At 51.6% G+C, this 18877-nt stretch overlaps 1 non-coding gene across 1 annotated transcript; it reads left to right on the forward strand.

Moving 5' to 3' along the window:
• Nucleotides 1–10348: 10348 nt before the first annotated feature.
• Nucleotides 10349–10424, forward strand: TRNAA-UGC (transfer RNA alanine (anticodon UGC)). Its single transcript has one exon. It is a non-coding gene; the product is annotated as a tRNA-Ala (tRNA).
• Nucleotides 10425–18877: the final 8453 nt, after the last annotated feature.

Genomic DNA, 18877 nt, shown 5'->3' on the forward strand with positions numbered 1-18877 from the left:
GACTCATATCGGTCAAGTCAGCCTTTGACTTACTTGGTTTTTTGATATAAAATAACTGCCTTTAAGTTTTCTGAGCCTGTTTGCCCTCGTGTCCCTGGCTTACCCTCCCCCTGCTTTGCTTTGTATGACAGAGGGATGGGCCTTACAGCCTACATGTCCCAGGTTCTCTCATTGGCTGGCTTCAGGCTGGGTTTGGCCAATAGGAGACATTAACAGAAGAAGCAGGAGGTGCTCAGGGCACTTCTCCCTCCCCTTTCTGCCTTGAGTGCATCTCTTCTGTAGCTTCAGCTCCTGGGGGGTCCAATTTCTGCTCTACTCTGGGCTCAGTTCCACTGCTACCCTTTTCCATCCCCATAACCCAAGATCTCCACTCTCTGTCCTCTGTCATCTCCTCCCCTTCTATAATTGTCCCCTCTCTCAGAGCTTGTCCTCTGCACCCAGAGAGCACCTCTTAGTGTTGTCCTTCCTACCACCAGTTCCCTTTCCAGCAGTTATTTCTTTTCTTTACTGCTTCCAATGCAAATGCAAATTTTATGCTATTGCATTTTCTATTGCTTTACAATCTTCATTTCAGATTATTCGCAGCAACTCTCTTAATCTTACCATTTCATCCATTGTTTCTTGTAGCTCAAAGAGTGCAAATTTATTGAGAGCACAAAGACGACTCATCCTAGTAAAAGTTCTCATTTACTTTTCCACATTTTTTCCAAAGGTTTGTTTTTCCTTTCCATCTAATATTCCGTTCTTTTAGGACCCAGAATATCTTCCAAGCTGTCTTGTTCTGTTTTTCTTATTATTTACGCTTGATGAGGGAGAGCTCTGTTGAGGCGTGTGGCAGTGAATAATCTGGGTGGATCTTCTTTGGTCCTTACCATTCACCTTGTGATTATTATTAGAATGCACACCCAGACCTTAAACCGAGGGCTGCTTAACATGCACTGACTCGAAATTCCTAGTGGCTTCGTGTCTGTGTGGGACCAGAATGCGTTCTCTGGCATGATCGCCTGGCCTCCTGAACAAGTGAAGGGGGATTTATTGAGGGGTAACGCTGTGTAGTCTTTTCATTTTGTGAATAGCAATGCATGAACAGCTACACCAGCCAGCGTGCAATCATCTCACAGATCTGTTGCTGTCCCTTCATCCTCTGGACTTCATGGTCTGGTGTGCGAAGGCCCATATCTGGTCTCTTCTGCCATGAGCTCTTCCATGTTTTAGTTCCTAGGAAACTAGTGCCACGATGTGTAAATACATAGAGGTGATAATAGGGAGTGTTGGAGGTTAAATGGCCTCTGAATCAACTTGTGGGGGGGGGGGAGGGGGGGTTCTACCCTTCGTTCAGAGAAGACCCTGTGTCTTTAAGACAAGAAGTAGAAGCACACATTGAAACTCTCATGTGTCTCCTGCTCTCTTACCCAAGAGGGTCATCCTTGCTCTACTCTACAGCAAAAGTTCATCCCAAAGTCTAGAATCCATGTTCCTGAAAAGTAGCGGTGTTTTCTGTGTTTGCACGAGTGTTTTCCGGGACGGTGGCGGAGGGAAGAGGAAAAGCAAACGCCAGGGTCAGAGGCGGTCGGAATCTGGACGCCCCATCCCTGCTCCGTGGAAAACCATCTCCTTCTCCCTCGCCAGGCTTTCTGTTTGACCCAGAGGAGAAATCAGGAAGTTGCCCCAGGTACATCCTCCCCTGCCCAGAGGGCACTACTGAACTGCCGGGGTCTGAAGGCCTCCGGCCCTCCTCCCCCACTCCCTGAACCCACCACCGTATCCTAATTCCCACAACATGTCGTTTGTACTCACGAGGGTTATTGTGGAGTTGCCTGTTAATTCCGCATTCTATGATGTTGACCCAGATTTGGATAAACCATAAACAAAAGTAGAAACAATGTTCCCATTTCAAGTAATTCATCTGTCACAAACTAAGAGTTCAGGTGCTACCAGAAAATAGAGGAACTGGGTGTGAGCAGAAATTCTGCAATTTATCATGACCTCAGGAACAGCACATTATTTATTAGGCCTCTGCCCCACAAGCCCCTAAAACTGCAGCACATACTTCACTCTGGCCTATTTTTAGTTACTCGGTGTGTGTCCATCTCCCAATTAGGCTCCATGTTTATGCAGGGCAAGAATGGCGTTTTTGTTATCTCTATAACCACAGTACTGAGTATTCAGTTCTCCCCTGAAGGAAAAACTAGGAGCTAAACTAGTTAGATGGATGGAGCCAGAACCAGCAGGTACCTCTCTAACCTGGAGATCATGTGTCCCCTGAACCCGGAGAGCGGGTGCCCCCTTAACCCAGAGAGCACGTGTCCCCCTAACCTGGAGAGTGGGTGTCCCCCTAACCCAGAGAGCGGGTGCCCCCTTAACCCAGAAAGCATGTGTCCCCCTAACCTGGAGAGTGGGTGTCCCCCTAACCCAAAGAGCGGGTGCTCCCCTAACCCGGAAAGCACGTGTCCCCCTAACCCGGAGAGCACGTGTCCCCCTAACCTGGAAAGCAGGTGTCCCTAAATAGTACGGGGTGTTGGGGCAAAAGAAGAACTGGATGAGGCAGGACAAGAGGTAATAGGAAAGGGAGGCTAAGCCTAGTTTCCAAGCAAGAATGAAGACCTTAGGACAGGTAGTCAGTACTAGAATGTAAACCAAGACATCTAAGAACCAAGCAGAAGAAAAGGCAGCAGACACAGCAGAGCAGGACTGTTGTTCCGATGCAGCATGAAATGCGGACAGACAGGCAGCGTTTTAAAAAGCAGAGCCAGGGTGGCTGTGACCCTTGGCAAAGGTTCACTGAATTTACAGAACCCAAATAAACGATGGAAAGTAGCATAACCTCCGATTTCCTCATCCCTCTGCCAGAAAGCTCCTCCCCCAAAAAATGTTATAGAAAAGCTGTCCTCTACACAACTGCCAAAAGAACAAACAAAACTTGGCGCACAGGATTTGAAATGGCACAGATGTGTCACTTCAAGACCCAGCCCTCACTTGCCTATGACCTCGAACCACTCCCCTTCCTGAGCTCAGCTTCCTTAGCTGTAAAATGAGAATACCACCACCTATGTCCCGGGGCTTTTTAGGGGACTGAAGCACAAATCCGGTACCCAGCACACCAGAATGGTTCAGTAAACGTTTGTCTTCTTCCTTTATCCGGCAGCCTCGTGAGCCTAATGAGACTGAAGGAGGGATGCTTACTTCACAATCTGGAGGAGAGCCGTTCCGGTGAGCTGACACGCGCTCTTGATTTCATTATGCACCGGAAGATGAAAATGAACAGCCCTGTGGATTGCGCCCCAGCCCTCGCAGCTGCCTCTCGGCTGAGGGATTCGCGTTCTGCGTGATCAGCCCCGAAATGGACAGGAAGCTTTATTGTGCTGGGCTGGCAGGGTGTGGAGGAGCAAATTGATCAAGACGCAGGGGTCAGCGGCAAGCTGGGCGGTTCCTGATTTACAGAAGCACGTTGGGTTCCATTCCTCAGCCCCTTCCTTCCTGTTTCCATCTCCCCTCCCCTCCTTCCAGCCCCTTCTCTGCCCCTTCTTGCCAACTGGTGACTTGTTGATGGGAAGGAAGAGGATTTACTGATAAAGATGAGGCATCAGCCAAGCCCACAGCGAGTCAATTCCCAGAGAGGCAACATCTGGCAATTTGACTTGAATACAGCAAACATCTGCTGAACGCTCTCTGCCAGGTGCTGAGATGTCAGTGATGTGGGGGACGTACTGGTTAGATCCAGTCCCAGAAACTTGGGCGCTTAACCCTTCCGAGCCTCCGTGACTTCCTTAGAAAGCAATGGGGATGACGCTAGTTCTTGTCTCACCGATGGTAAATGCTTAATGAAAAGTAGCAGTAATGATCAGGGTCATCCACCCAGGGTCCCAGACTCTGAATCTTGGCAGCTTCCTTAAGAAACCTGACCACACGAAGGCTCAGAATGCCAGACTGGCAGAAAACATCCCACCCCTCTCACAACAACTGTGCTAGTTCATGTCTTCTCTAGACTTCTGCTTCAGAGAAGGGAGAGGGTCTGAGAGGGAAAGGAAGGACTCCAACATTCACTGAGCAACTAACTCCTCGGAGTTGGGCAAGATGGCGGCCATTATAAACTATTCCACGAAGCGGCCTCCTGGTTGACCCTCTGCCTTCAGTCCTCCACATCAGCCAACATATATTTCTCAAACACAGGTCATATCTTAATGAGGTCTGAATCAAAATCTGCAAGATCTCCTTACGAGCTGCCATATGCCAAGGTCCTAGTCCTTGGTCTGGCAGCTGAGAGCCTTCCTGATCTCCAAGTGGGGATCTAGCCACTGCTCACTACCAACTCCACAGTCCACCTGGACTGCTTAGGTTTCAGGCAACCAACTTTCTCATCCTCCGGGCTTTTGTTCCTGCAGATTTTCATTGATACTGCAGTGAGTGGACGTATTAACTTGGCAAGGACAGACATCTTGAAGCTATTGACTCTTTCCGTCCAGGACTGTAATATGTCTCCCCACTGACTCAGGCCATTCTTCACGGCCCTCAGTATATAGCTTTACAATTGCCTTCATCTGAATCTGGGATATTTCTAGTTAATCCCCAAGAGTTTATCTCTTTTGTCACTGCCGCTATTATGAATGGGGTCCTGTTATCCATTACACTTTCTAATTACATGCTTCTGATCGATAGCAATGCAATTTTTTCTTCTTGTTCATCTTGTATCCAGTTACCTTATTGAACTCTTATTAGCTGAATCTCTTGAATGTTTTTTTTTAATAACCCAGCCATGTCATCTATAAATCATGACATTTTTAGTTTAAACAGTATGATAAATGTATCATAAGGTTACTGAGGCATTTAACAAAACCTAGGGGCTCAGGAACCAGGGGAGCCAGGGTCTCAAACGCCATGAGAATTCTGTCTCTCCCTTCTCCCTAGGAATCTAAATTCAGCACTTTTGTGTTCATTAATTTTTGTATGGATTAAAGTATGCAATCTTCTCCTTGTTTTCCATCACTATAATTTTGTCTTTTCCCAAATGCCACATAAATTGATTCATACACATTGTGTCATTGGAGGGCTCTCTATCCAAAAGACATGCCCCCTCCTAGACTGTGAAATGACCACTTCTTCTCCTTGCCCGAAAATGAATGCAACACCCTTCTTCCCTTGAGAGAAAGATGGGTTATATTTCCCACAAAGGGATATATACTATGAGAGTGTATTACTAGGGCTTCATCTCCTGATACCTATGCTTACCTGGTGCTGGCCTCCCATCATGTGTGGGCTTCTTCCCCTCGTTTCATAGCCATTATTGGATCTCAATCTACCCACCTGCCCAGGTCATGGCCAGAGCAGGGATTGTAGTTCACACCAGTGCTGGCTGGGAGGCATGCAGACCTAATGTCCACAGCTGTGACAAGTCCCACTCCATCCTTCCTGTACAATGCCCCTGCCTCTTGCTCATCGGTTAGTCAGGGCTGATTATGCAGTTGGTCCCTTGACAAATATGGTGGTGATCAGTCAATGATTGACTGATAGCCACAATTTCAGAATCAAGAATTTACTTTCACCCTACCTCAGCACCACAACAAAGTAATGACATTAAAAAGATTTTTTAAAAATTTTTAATCATTTTTAAAAGTCATATCTTCTATTGACGAGATTTAGATAAACAGGTCAATAAAAGGGGGCATGGGCGGGGCCCTTTTTTTTCCTTCTGTCTCACAGCCAATCTATTTCTTTCCCTCGGGTGATGCCCTTCCTAATCTGGATAGATTCAAATTGGATTTAAATCAGGTTCTTTGTTTTTAAAGAGCTCTGAGGACATGCCAATGCCATAGAACACACTTTGAGCAACAATATGTATTAGTTGCCTCTTGTTGCTGTAACAAATTACCACAAAATTGGTGACTTAAAACATACAGATTTATTCTTCTACATTTATGGAGGTCAGAAGTGTAGGAACACATAGGACTATCAAACCTCAAGAATAAATTTAAATGTATGTAAATTATACCTCAAAACCTCCTGCCCTGAAAACACCATTGAACATACAGTCCTTACTGATGGTGTTACTGTAATAATTTGATTATAAAATTAACCAGTCACTTGTGGATTCTTCAGTATCTTTTTTTAAAAAAAAGTTAATATGTATATATACTGCTCACAAACATTAGGGGTTATTTCAAAATGAATATGAGGCAATAAAATATCCCCTAGTGTTTATGGGCAGTGTAAAAAGTGCTATGGGGCTAAAATCAAGGTGTTGACCAGGCTGTGTTCGCTCTGTTCCCTACCGAGGCTCCAGGAGAGGATCCCTTCCTTGCTCGTTAAGGCTCCTAGAGGCTGCCCCCTATTCCTGGGCTCATGGCCCCCTACCAGCAAGCAACATCAGTTTCCAACATCACACCATCTTCTCTGAATCTGATCCTCTTACCTCCCCCTTATAAAGACCCTTGTGATTACATTGGCCCCATGTGGATAATCCGGGATAATTTTCTCATCGAAAGATCTTTAACCTAATCACATTGCCAAAGTCCCTTTCACCAAGTAAGGTAACATCGTCACAGCCTCTGGGAATTAGACCATGGACATCTTGGAGTGTGTGGGGGGGTGGCATTATTCTGTCTCCCATACAAGGGATTAATCAACCTAAAGAAAATGGCAAAGATAGGGGTGGTGACCCAGGTATAGTTAGTGTTTGGAGTTGGGTTGGGTTCACACATGACTGGGGGCTGCAAGGAGGCGGTGTTTGGAGTTCTTGTTTTTTTTTGGACACGTGGGTGGGCAGATCGTGGTAGCTGTCAGGGAGTCTGGGAGGAGGTATTGGGGTTCTGGGCTGAAACTGAGACAGGAACTTCAGAGATGGCCAGAGAGCTCTGGCAGGAGCCTGGAACAGACAAACTCTAGAAGTCACGGGAGGCTTAACCGGTCCGCTCCGAGTCTCATTTGATTGAGGACAGGAAACTGAAAAAGTTCTTGGCTTCCCTCCCTCACTCCCTAACTCCCAACGAGACCCACTTTTCTGGACCTAATTACAGCCAGCAAAGGCAAACTGGCTGGCGGAGCATAAGTGACAGGAGCCTTGAGGGAAAGTGACCGTACCAGCTCAGAGTCTCTAATGGCCAAAAAAAGGTTGGACACACACCTTGAAACTTAAAGAAGTTTCCCAAAGGGCCCTGGCCGGTTGGCTCAGCGGTAGAGCGTCGGCCTAGCGTGCGGAGGACCCGGGTTCGATTCCCGGCCAGGGCACACAGGAGAAGCGCCCATTTGCTTCTCCACCCCTCCGCCGCACTTTCCTCTCTGTCTCTCTCTTCCCCTCCCGCAGCCAAGGCTCCATTGGAGCAAAGATGGCCCTGGCGCTGGGGATGGCTCTGTGGCCTCTGCCCCAGGCGCTAGAGTGGCTCTGGTCGCAATTATGGCAACGCCCAGGATGGGCAGAGCATCGCCCCCTGGTGGGCAGAGCGTCGCCCCTGGTGGGCGTGCCGGGTGGATCCCGGTCGGGCGCATGCGGGAGTCTGTCTGACTGTCTCTCCCCGTTTCCAGCTTCAGAAAAATGAAAAAAAAAAAAAAAAAGAAGTTTCCCAAAGTCCAGAAAAAAAATGGTGTATGCTGTGACGGAGAAGAAGGGCAGCTCTCAGAACCCCGATTCCGACCAGCTGTGACCCCCAGGGAGAGAAGTCAAACAGATAGATGCACAGGGACTGTCCCGGGTGGGGGTGGGGGAGGAAGTTTCTAAAGGTCAGGCAGAGATGGGAACTTGATATAACACCACGGGGCGCTTGCTCTGAGCAGGACACTGACCGGATACAAGTGGATGGGGGAGCTAATACCCCAAAGAGCTGGGGCTGTAAAAATGGTTTAAGACAAGACAAGATTTCACCGCTTGGCTTAGAAGAACAAGATAAAGAACGCAGGAGGTCTGGATTTGAGTTTTGTAATGGATGTGCCCCTCACACACCTCTGCCGCCTCCCCCACCCTGACTTTCCACCCTTCTGCTGCAAATCCCCCAAGAATGACCCCTAGGGACTCTTATCATCAGCCTGTTTTGTTCTCTGGTTTGGGGCTGGGTCTGACCAATGGCAGACGCAGGCGGGAGAGAGAAGCACGCAGGTGGGGGAGCAGGTGTTACAGAGCAGAGCCAAGTGTTTGTTTCCCAGCCCCCTCCGTGCTGGACCAGAGTAGGCCATGGCTGCATTCCCCGCTGCAAGGCCACGAGCTCCTCAAGTTACAGCGCTCTCTCTCTCTCTCTCTCTCTCTCTCTCTCATAGCTGCACCCACTCCTTACCCTTCGGATCTAGGAACGAGAACAGCTTCCCACTGTCGCTCAAACCTCCTGGTGCTTCGCCATCTGCTGTTCCTTTCCGCAAACTGGGTCTATCATTTCCTTAAACTCTCTTTAGCTCCCCTTCCGAGGGAGCCCTCCTCCGCACCCAGCACAGCGCATCTAGCCAGCCGTGTTCCCTGCCCCGCAGTCAGCCCTCGCCTCGCCCTATCGCTGCCTCCATTCTCCTCCGCCAAGGCGCTCCCACGCTCTGCGCTCCCACGCTCTGCGCTCCCACGCTCTGCTGCTCGCTCCCCCCTCCGCGACTGACCTCCTACGGTCGCTTCTCCAGATGCTACTACGTCCCTTCGTTCCTTAGTGCACTAATATGTCTACAAACTGGGTCTCATTAAAAAGGAAACAAGTTATACTCAGAGCCCGAAAGATTCCCCCAGTTGGCGTAATTAGCAAAGTCTAACTTCTTGGGGTAAAACTCTTTGGCCTGAGGTAGATCCAATCCTTATCGTCTTGGGTGGGGTGGAGAGAAGCTGTGGTCTGGGGGGAGGCGGGGGGGGGGGGGGGGGGGCTGAGATACCCGACCTACGTCCTTGATGAGGTATCTGCATGGCCTTCCCTGAGTCACTGCCCCTCCCTGCACCTCAGTTTCCTCAACTGTAGAATGAAGGGGTTGGACTAAGAGATCACTCAAGGTTCTTCCAATTTTACAGTTCCATCTGGCTTTTTCATGTTCTGTTTGGCTCTCTGGGGCACAATGAACTCCAATTATCTACCAGGGCAATTATCTTAAAAGAGTCCTGGAACCCAGGAGTCACGCCAACCGCTGGAAAGGCGGCTCTGGCTCCGCGTACATACCTCCTCATTCCCGCCCCCTCAGAAACACCTCTCCCTTCCTTCCCCATCTGGATGGGCTCTGGCCACCCAGTAGCCTAAGTCAGAAAACCGGGGGGTCCCCTAGACTCTCAGAGTCCTCACTCTCCCGCAGCTCCCACAGTTGATGAATCAGCAAGTCCTATTCAGTCGTAAAACCTCTCACGTCTCCACCTCCTTCTCTAGCCCTCTGCCTCTATCCCTGCCCACTGCAGGCACTATTGATGCTCTCTCAGAGTTCTGGAACTGCCTCGAGTCAACACCTCCAACACCAGCTACCGCAGTCAAATTCCCCAAAACACAAAGCTTATGCTCAACACCCTCTACCTCCTTGGGACCCTTCACCGGCTCCCCACTGTCTGGAAGACAAGATCCAAACTGGAAACACACACTAGGAAGCTCCTGGGATGTGAAACCCCACCTGTGTATCTGTCAGAGACTCAACACTGATTAATGATGACAATACCACGTCTAACTGCTGGCTTTGGTGCTAGGCTCGGTGCCTGGCTCTGACACGGAGTATCTCGGGCCTCAGCTTAGTGATGTCATCCTGGCTGCAGAGGTCTCCATCCGCTCCTTGACCTCCAGAAACTTGGGATATCCTGAATTCTTTTCAGTCCTCTCAATTCTAGCACACACGCATCCCCAAACTCACGTCAGAGATGCTACTTGGCTGACAGAGAAAATCCAGGTCCTTTCCGAAAGGACCACGAAGATGTGGAATAATGTGAGGGCAGCTATTTTTAAGTAATTATCTAAGAACACACAGCCTTTTAGTTTCATGCAGACTGAGGTCAAGATACCGGGCATCAGGAGAGGGAATCGGATCCGAATATTTTTCTACCTCGTCTCCCAGTTCATTCTCATTCTCTTTGAAAGTGAGGCTTCCGTATGGTTAATGTCGGGTCTCAGGAGCAGCAGGAATCTGCAGCCTTAGCTCATTAATACTCATCAATAGGACAGACTTATAATAATAATAACCTGTTGCATTTGTGTGGCCCTTTATGGCTTTCGAGTGATGTCACAGGCGTTATCTCATTTGATTACCTTTCATCCATGGGATGCAAGGTCCAGGTGGAGGAGCTCGTTGATGAGGAGAGAACAGCCCCAGTCAGAGATCATGGGGAAAGATGAGCAGACCAAGGGGTTGCCGAGATGGGGGTGGGGCTTAAATCAGTTAAGAATAAGCCTCTGAATTACAAAATACCTTTAAAAAGAGATGTCCGGCCCTGGCCGATTGGCTCAGTGGTAGAGCGTCAGCCTTGCGTGCAGAAGTTCTGGGTTCAATTCCCGGCCAGGGCATACAGGAGAGGTGCCCATCTGCTTCTCCACCCCTCCCCCTCTCCTTCCTCTCTGTCTCTCTCTTCCCCTCCCGCAGCAAGGCTCCATTGGAGCAAAGATGGCCTGGGCGCTGGGGATGGCTCCTTGGCCTCTGCCCCAGGCACTGTAGTGGCTCTGGTCGCAAAAGAGCGACGCCCCGGAGGGGCAGAGCATTGCCGCCTGGTGGGCAGAGCGTTGACCCCTGGTGGGCGTGCCGGGTGGATCCCGGTCGGGCTCATGCGGGAGTCTGTCTGACTGTCTCTCCCCGTTTCCAGCTTCAGAAAAATACAAAAAAAAAAAAAAAAAAAAAAAAGGGAGAGATGTCCCACATGTAGTAAGTGTGCAATCACTGTTGGCTCTTATTACTGTGATTGGTTAAGTCAGTATGTGTGGCCTTAACTCATGAGAAATGCTCCTTCATGAATATTTGGGGACCCCAAAGTCCAAGAAGGTCTACAGCAATGCATGCAGTAGACAACAACGGGTCTGGAGAAGGGGTTCTCCAGCTGGCCCCACCTCCGCCCCACTGTGTAACCCCTGAGTCCTGCGGGTTTTAGACTGGAATTACCCCCTCGGGTCTCCTGAGTCTCCAGCTTGCTGACTGCAGATCTTGGGACATCGCAGCTTCCCTAACCCCGTGAGCCAGCTCCTCCTCATAAAGCTATGTGTCCTATGGGTTCTTTTTCTCTGGAGAACCCAGAATGAGTGAGTCATCACCCCAAGCCACAAGTAGAGTGGCTCTTGATTGCTGGCGGTAGATATGACTGTTAATCAGTGCCTCCTGACCCAGCCCCACACCCTGGATCCTCTGCAAGAGAGGCTGGAGTTCTGGGAAGGAGCTTAGCTATCCCCCTCGGTGGGAAAACATGAGGATTCTGAAAGCAGTTAATTCTGGGTTTGAATCTCAGCTCTGCCCCCTACTGGCTGTGGAAATTCAAGCACATGGGCTCTGCTCTCAGAGTTTCCATTTATCAGTCAATGAGAGCAAAAATACTCCCTCTTCCCCCACCCCCCAGCTGGAGAGTCAGGGACTCCACATGGCACATGGATGTTTATGATGTGCTTCCTGGCACCCGGCACATGTTCAGGAAATGTGAGCTCCCTTCTCCCTTCCACCCCCATCGCTGCCCCGAGGCCAAGAACTAAATGGTTCTCGAAGGTGATGTTCTTGGGTAGTGGCCTTTCGAACCTGCCTCATCTGACCTATACTCGCTGGGGCCTGGGGTGCCTGCCATACCCGAAGCAGAGGTTCCTTTGACCACCTTTCTGTGTCTCACCTGGGCCGCAGGTACCGCTCCCCTTCCCTGCCCCCATTTCCATGCCTGACCCTTAAAACTACAGCTGCCCCTATCCCTAAATGCAGTTATCTCATCTTATATATTTGTTGAGCAAGTATATTTACATATGAAAAACCACAGGCTCAGAGATGTCCAGATGCCCAAGAGCACACTGCTGCCTTAAATCCAAGGTCACACAGTGGAGTGTCAACATCCGCGTTATTCTCGCTTCTCAATGACGTCTGAACTTGTTTTCACTTATTTAGTTTTCTTTTAGATTCTGCTTCTCTCAAGCCAAAGTTGACTGTCTGCAAACGGACCCCAATGGCTTCTGTTTCTGGCAGGGTCAGTCCCTACCCTGTCCAAGGAGGACAGCCCTGCCCAGGCGTCCCTGTGTGTGGACGCTGCCCGGGGCACAGTGTCCCTCAGCGCACGATGGCCTGCAGGGGTCCAGGCTGCTGCTGTTCCCGTTTGGGCACTGCCTCTTGTTAATGTGCTCACTGCCTCCCAGAGAGAGAGCCCTGTCAACGCAGCAGCTATTGCGTTATGCTCTTGAAAACTAGAAAGCAATTCACAGCAACAGGGGGGGAAAAACAGAGGATGTTAGGAAAAGAGTGGAGCAGCTGCATCCCTCAATGTTTTCAACTGGGCTTCCTAGCAGGGGGTACACAGCATGGTCTCCCTCCCCCCCCCCTTGTCCCTACCCACTCCATAGCTGAGCAGGGCCATCTCACACCACAAGTACCCCCCGCTGGCACCAGCCCCACCCTCCTAAGATCTGTTGAACTCTCTGGATTCCAGAAAATAACTGCATGCCCCTGGTAACAGGTCTCCATTTCCTAAAACCTTTCATTAAACAAGAAAACAAAGCATCCTTTTCAGGGCTCAGAGTTCAAGCTTAACAGCATTCGGCCAGAGCCGCAGTTCCTAACGGGGAGGCCAGGACCGAGTGTTTGCTTCTCAATAATGCACTAGCTGTAATTACCGGCCGCCACCCGTCAGCACGTTGCTCTCTGTCATGCACTGCTTTCCATCCTGAAGCTGCACTGATGGGTTCACAAAAGCCTAGGCAGCCCTCCCGAAATGTTTAGCAAGCAGTCCGCGGAGCCACATGCAAACGTCATACAGTGATCACACACGGGCGTGGTTATTTGATGAAAGTTCCTCTCCCCTCTAGGCTGTGAACTTCATGGGAACAGAGCTGCCACTTGTTCTGTCTGCATCTGTTTCTCAGGAGACCCTCAAGATTTACAGCATGGAAAATGGATGAAAAGATGCACAAGGAAAGGGTGGGACTTCTTTGGAACCTGACTCTTGCGTTCTGCCACGCGGCCACCAGGCATGACGGAAGCCGGTGGGCAGGAAGCTGGGAGGCTGCGTCCAGGGAGCAGCCACAGTGACCCGGCCCCTGGAGGAGCCAGCAGCCTGTATCGTATGGTCTGAGGAGGGCTGTGAACCCTTCTCTCCCTGCAGGGCAGAGCTGTGGTCACACAGTAGGGAGATTTGTTTCACAGTGACCATGGCTGGGATCGAGCGGTTCAAAGGGAGGCCGCGTGGACGCTGAATCCACCCTCAGACGGTCTCGTGTTATCACTGCCCATTGCCGCATGTACAACCTGCCTTCGCCCAAATGAGTGAATCCCATCCCCAGACCCAGCAAGGAGGGTCACAACCAGGTGAATCATCCTCTAGTCCAACCAAAATCTCCCTGGACCCCAAGCTGGAGCCAATCAATACTTGACTCCTAAGACCTTTTTGTACCAGGGGCTCTCCATTCCCAGAGAGCAACCTGTGTGGCTGTGAAGAAGAATCCAAACCAGAGCACAGGGGCTGGGACTTCCAGGCAGAAGGAAGCCGGGTGTCCTCCTAACGGCCCTTCGCCCCACACCACACTGGTGCCGACTTCCTACTGCTGTTCCCTGCATTTCTCTGTGCCCTGGCTTCCTCCTGCTGCCGGCCTTTTGTCCAGCCAAGTGGGTGGCCACCAGGTGCTAGGAAATTAACACCTCCTCACCCCACTCTTCCACACCACCCTGACAATAGCCCTCAGCTGACAACTGATGGGGGTTGATGTGTAAATATGTACCCTAGTTCTCTCACCCTTCAGGTAGGGTGACTCTGAGGTGTGCTCCTGGAAACGCCCTGGGGGCTTAAACTCCCTCACCACACCTACTGCTGCCTCCCTTCCAGCCTCACTTTCCCCGTGCCCCCTCCCCACTCCGGTGCTTCTTGGGGTCCAGTCTCAAATAAACTATTTGCCCTTGAACGTCTGCCTCAGATTCTCCCTCCGGGGCAACCTGAACGAACACAGGCCTGTAGGTGCAAAGGCCCGGAGTCTGGAGAATGCCGAACGGCGTCGGGTGGATGTGGACCGGCATACCAGTGAGGCCGGGAGCGCTGAGGGAGCGCCGGGGGCCCTCCAGAGGGGCCTCCCATGCCAGGCTGAGCAGTCTGGTTCCCTCACGGGGCCGGAGCGCCGGGGCCCTCCTGGGGGGCCTCCCACGCCAGGCTGAGCAGTCTGGTTCCCTCACGGGGCCGAAGCGCCGGGGCCCTCCTGAGGGCCCTCCAGAGGGGCCTCCCATGCCAGGCTGAGCAGTCTGGTTCCCTCACGGGGCCGGAGCGCCGGGGCCCTCCTGGGGGGCCTCCCACGCCAGGCTGAGCAGTCTGGTTCCCTCACGGGGCCGGAGCGCCGGGGCCCTCCTGAGGGGCCTCCCACGCCAGGCTGAGCAGTCTGGTTCCCTCACGGGGCCAGAGCGCCGGGGCCCTCCTGGGGGGCCTCCCACGCCAGGCTGAGCAGTCTGGTTCCCTCACGGGGCCGGAGCACCGGGGCCCTCCTGAGGGGCCTCCCACGCCAGGCTGAGCAGTCTGGTTCCCTCACGGGGCCGGAGCGCCGGGGCCCTCCGGAGGGGCCTCCCACGCCAGGCTGAGCAGTCTGGTTCCCTCACGGGGCCCTCACCGTCTGTTCCCCGGGGAGCAGTGCTGTAGACACCCGTGTGAGAAGGGCTCTTGAGGCCAGAAGGGACCCTGTATCATCGAGTCCCGCCCCCTCCAATATTCACATCCCTTCTACAGCCCCCTCGCGTCTCCGCCAAGGCTCCCAGCAGACCAGGAGCTCACTCTCCTGCCAAGCTGCCCGTGGCAGCCGGGTCCAACAACTACTAAGTTCTATAAAGTTCTAGAAATAGTCCCCTTGTCTCTGAGAATGTGCTTTGATATATAAGCTATGCTTCCCCCATGACTTTTCTGACTCAACCTCTCCAGTCCTTCCCCCGCTCTCCGTGTGACAAGGTCACTTATCCCGCTTCATCCACAGGCCCTGTCCCCATCATGACCTCTGGAATCCCAATGTGGGGAATAATGTCAATCCCACCAGCCCAGAGAAAAGGAGATTTCTAGTATCTTCTTCTTCCTCCCTGACCCATAGGAAACTGTCGACTAAAACCGCTTCCATTCGTTCATTCATTCTGTTTATTGCATAGCTTCCCACGTGCTAGGCACTGCTCCAGATGCCGAGTGTAGATTCATTCACAGATTGAAAAATAATCCCTGCTATTACAGAACCAAATTCCTGCTCTCAGACCTGGTGCTCTAGAAGCCCAACTCTGTACCAGGCAGTGTTTAAGACAGCGGGCCTTCTGCAGTCGGCAAAGACTGTTCCCTCACGCAATATTCTACAGGGCCTATCACGTGCGTGGCACTGGTACCGAGGCAAACCAGACCGACAAATCACTGTCCCTGTGGCCTTCCCAGTCCAGTTGGGATAAAGGGGTAAATAAGTAAGAACACAGTTTCCGATGATAATAAATGCTACAGAAGAACGTGAGCAGGAGCTGGCGTGTCCCTGCATGGACGGCCATGGAGTACCCCCCGGCCTTCTCCTTGTGCATTTGTTTTGGGTACAGATTGAGACCCTAGCCTGACCTGTGGTGGGGCAGTGGATAAAGCGTCGACCTGGAATGCTGAGGTCGCCGGTTCAAAACCCTGGGATTACCTGGTCAAGGCACATATGGAAGTTGATGCTTCCTGCTCCTCCTCTCTTCTCTCTCTCTCTCTCTCTCTCCTCCTTCTCTCCTCTCTAAAATGAATAAATAAAGTCTTAAAAAAATAAATAAACTTCTAGAAAAAGACTGAAGAAAAAAAAAAGATTGAGACCCTAACATAGATGCGATCCAGTTAAAGCCCATCTATCTGGGCGGGGCCGTTGGTCCCAGGCGGTTGAGATGTGAACGGGGACAAAGCCAACGAACGCTGTTGGTCTCATCAGACACTCAGGCATGGCCACCAGGGGACGGGCCTGGCCCCAAGCCCCGGGGAGGTGGTGCCCACAGAGGCTCAACGCACCCTGTGCAGCTCCTCATCTCCTCCTTTCAGGAGGACAACGGCTGGATGGGTGTGTGTGCCTAACGCTTTAAAGCCATCTTCGCTTCTTCATTTAACTAAAGCACTTTCCCACATGAGTCCTCCTGCTCAAGCATTCCTTCTAATTACCACTTTCCTTTTACAGTGTGTGGTGCAGAGCTTGTAGGAGCAAGCTCCCAGTGAGCAAGAGCCCCGGGGTGCCAGGGAGAACCAGGCCTGGCTGTTAGGGGGCTCAGCGAAGCGGCAGCTTCTATATCTTCCCAGCAGGGGGGAAGGCACGGCCTAGAAACTGCACGCACCAGGCCAGATGCAGCGCCGTAGGACCCGGCCCTGACACGGTTCTGTAAGGTTAGGAAACAGCAGCAGCTTGGAAGGGGATGTGGAAGCTCTCTCCAGAAGCCTGGAATGCCTCCGAAAGTTCCGGGGACTCTGGGGATTGGGGCACATCAGGCTCTGCCAGGATTTCCTTGTGCACGTTTTCCAGTCATTCGACAAGTATGTGGTGAGCGCCAGCCACGAGGACTGGAGGACTTCCTATGTGTCAAGCGCAGCCAGGAAGGTGTCTGGAACGTGGTATGTACCGAACCAGTGCTTCGTTGCTGTGGTTCTTGTTTTGCCCAGACACCAGCCTTCATTTATCCATCCAGGCAAAGACGCTACTGGAAGCCTTTGGTACCTGGGAACGCTCCGCAGGTGACTTTTGGGACTGGGTGATGGGGTACATATGGGACATCGATGGCATCTCCTGCAATGACGATGTTCAATACTTGGGGACTAGAACAGAGCATCACTCAGAAGGTCTCCTAGTGTGAGTCAAATCTAGAAAAACTAACAGGAACTGGGTCGAAAGAACCGAGGAGAGGCAGGGCAGAGGAGGGAGATGGCGCCTGGACCAGAGGGGCAGGGCTGTCACCCGATCAGACGTGTTGATGTCTGTCTCTAAAGAAGCAGGTGTGGAGTGGAAGGGGAGGGGGCCAAGGGCCAACTGCAGGAGCACAGACCAAGCTGTCCTAGAGCCCCAGAAGCAGGGGTGATGGGTGCTGTCCCATCCCTCTCCAGGGAGAGGAGTCCACGGTCAGTGGATGTGAGGACCTCCAGCTTTCCTGGCCAGACCATCCCTACTGCAGACGGACATAGCTCAGCCAGATGCCCTTGAACACCAAGGACAATCTCTCCTGGTCTGAGATCAGGCTCTTCTAGTACGTTCCCACGTGGATCTGGCCCCAGGGAGAAAACTCCCATGCTGGTGGTTTTTAACACCAGGGTCATTGCTCAGGATCCTAGCCTCAGTTGAGTCTGCCCAAGCCATGCCCCCGTTTCTCACGCTGAAGTGAACGGGCATCCGGCTCCGCGTGGCCCAACTGCAGACCCCAAACTAACTCTTACTGCGGGAGGCCTCACAGGGCACGGCCCTGCAGCTTTCCGCAGCAGCACCCCCGACTCAAACAACCCTAGACACGTCTTTTTTCTGTTTACTTTTCCACAGTAAGCCCTGTGAGGAGGCTTCAAGGAGAAGATGGTGCGGAAGCAGGCTACTGTTCTTATTAACAATCATAAGCCTCAGTCACTCTTTTTTTGCTGAGCATTCTCCTGAACTCTGTGTGTGTGTGAATGTTTGTGCATGTACATATGTATGTGTAAACAGCAAACGTCAGCTCTGCAGTAGCTTACCGGGCACTGTCACTTACTAGTTCTGTAATTTTGAGCAAGTCACTAATAACCTGTCCAAGACTCACTTCCCTCATTTGTAAAATGGGCATACCAGTTTTTTTGTTTTGTTTTGTTTGTTTTTTTTCCAAAGTTAGAAGCAGGGAGGCAGTCAGACAGACTACTGCATGTGCCTGACCGGGATCCACCCAGCATGCCTACCAGGGGGCGAAGCTTGGCCTATCTGGGCCATTGCTCCATTGCAGTCTGAGCCATTCTAGCACCTGAGGCAGAGGCCATGGAGCCATGGAGCCATCCTCAGCGCCTGGGTCAACTTTGCTCCAAAGGAGCCTTAGCTGCAGGAGGGGAAGAAAGAAATCGAGAGGAAGGAGAGGGGGAAGAGTGGTGAAGCAGATGGGAACTTCTCCTGTGTGCTCTGACCGGGAATCAAACCTAGGACTTCCACACGCCAGGCCGACGCTCTACCACAGAGCCAACCAGCCATCTACCACTGAGCCAACCAGCCAGGGTGAGCATACCAGTTTTTATTACTTGTGCCCTGTGTCATGTTGTGGTTACCAATGGGATGAATCAAGGGAAAGTCTAGCAAATGACCATCCAGAATAGCAAGATCTAACCTGAGGGAAGGGTTGCCAGACACCAGTAGAAGGAAAACCCAAGAGGACCCAAGAGCCAGAACCAGAACACAGGGAGGACCAAGTCAGTGAGTGGGGTGTCCCCAGATTCGGTGCAGAGGACGACATGAATGAGCCAGGGATGCCAAGCCCTGTTCCCCACAATCTCACCAGACAGACCAGGAGCTTCAGGCGGGCACTGCTTGTGGGCAGGCAACCCCAGCCTCCTGGGGGAACACAGATTAATTCTCTCCACTAGACTACAGTGAGAAGGTGACCAGCCCCCTACCTACCCCCATCCAAACACATCTAGGAAAAGAATTTTCAGAAAGACATCTCTGTCTCTTACCACACAGGGGGCTGTGCATTTGGCTATTTATCTCCAGCCTCGGGGCCTGGGATGATTATTCTGATAAACTGGAATGAATCTTGCAGCAGAAGGGGGGCGAGCAATAGCCCTGCTGATTTATCGCCCTTTTCAACCCAGTTGGGTTCCAGGAGAATAAATCTTGCTTGC

The sequence above is a fragment of the Saccopteryx leptura genome, chromosome 5 (genome assembly GCF_036850995.1).
Source record: "Saccopteryx leptura isolate mSacLep1 chromosome 5, mSacLep1_pri_phased_curated, whole genome shotgun sequence".
In the NCBI taxonomy this organism is placed as follows: Eukaryota; Metazoa; Chordata; class Mammalia; order Chiroptera; family Emballonuridae; genus Saccopteryx; species Saccopteryx leptura.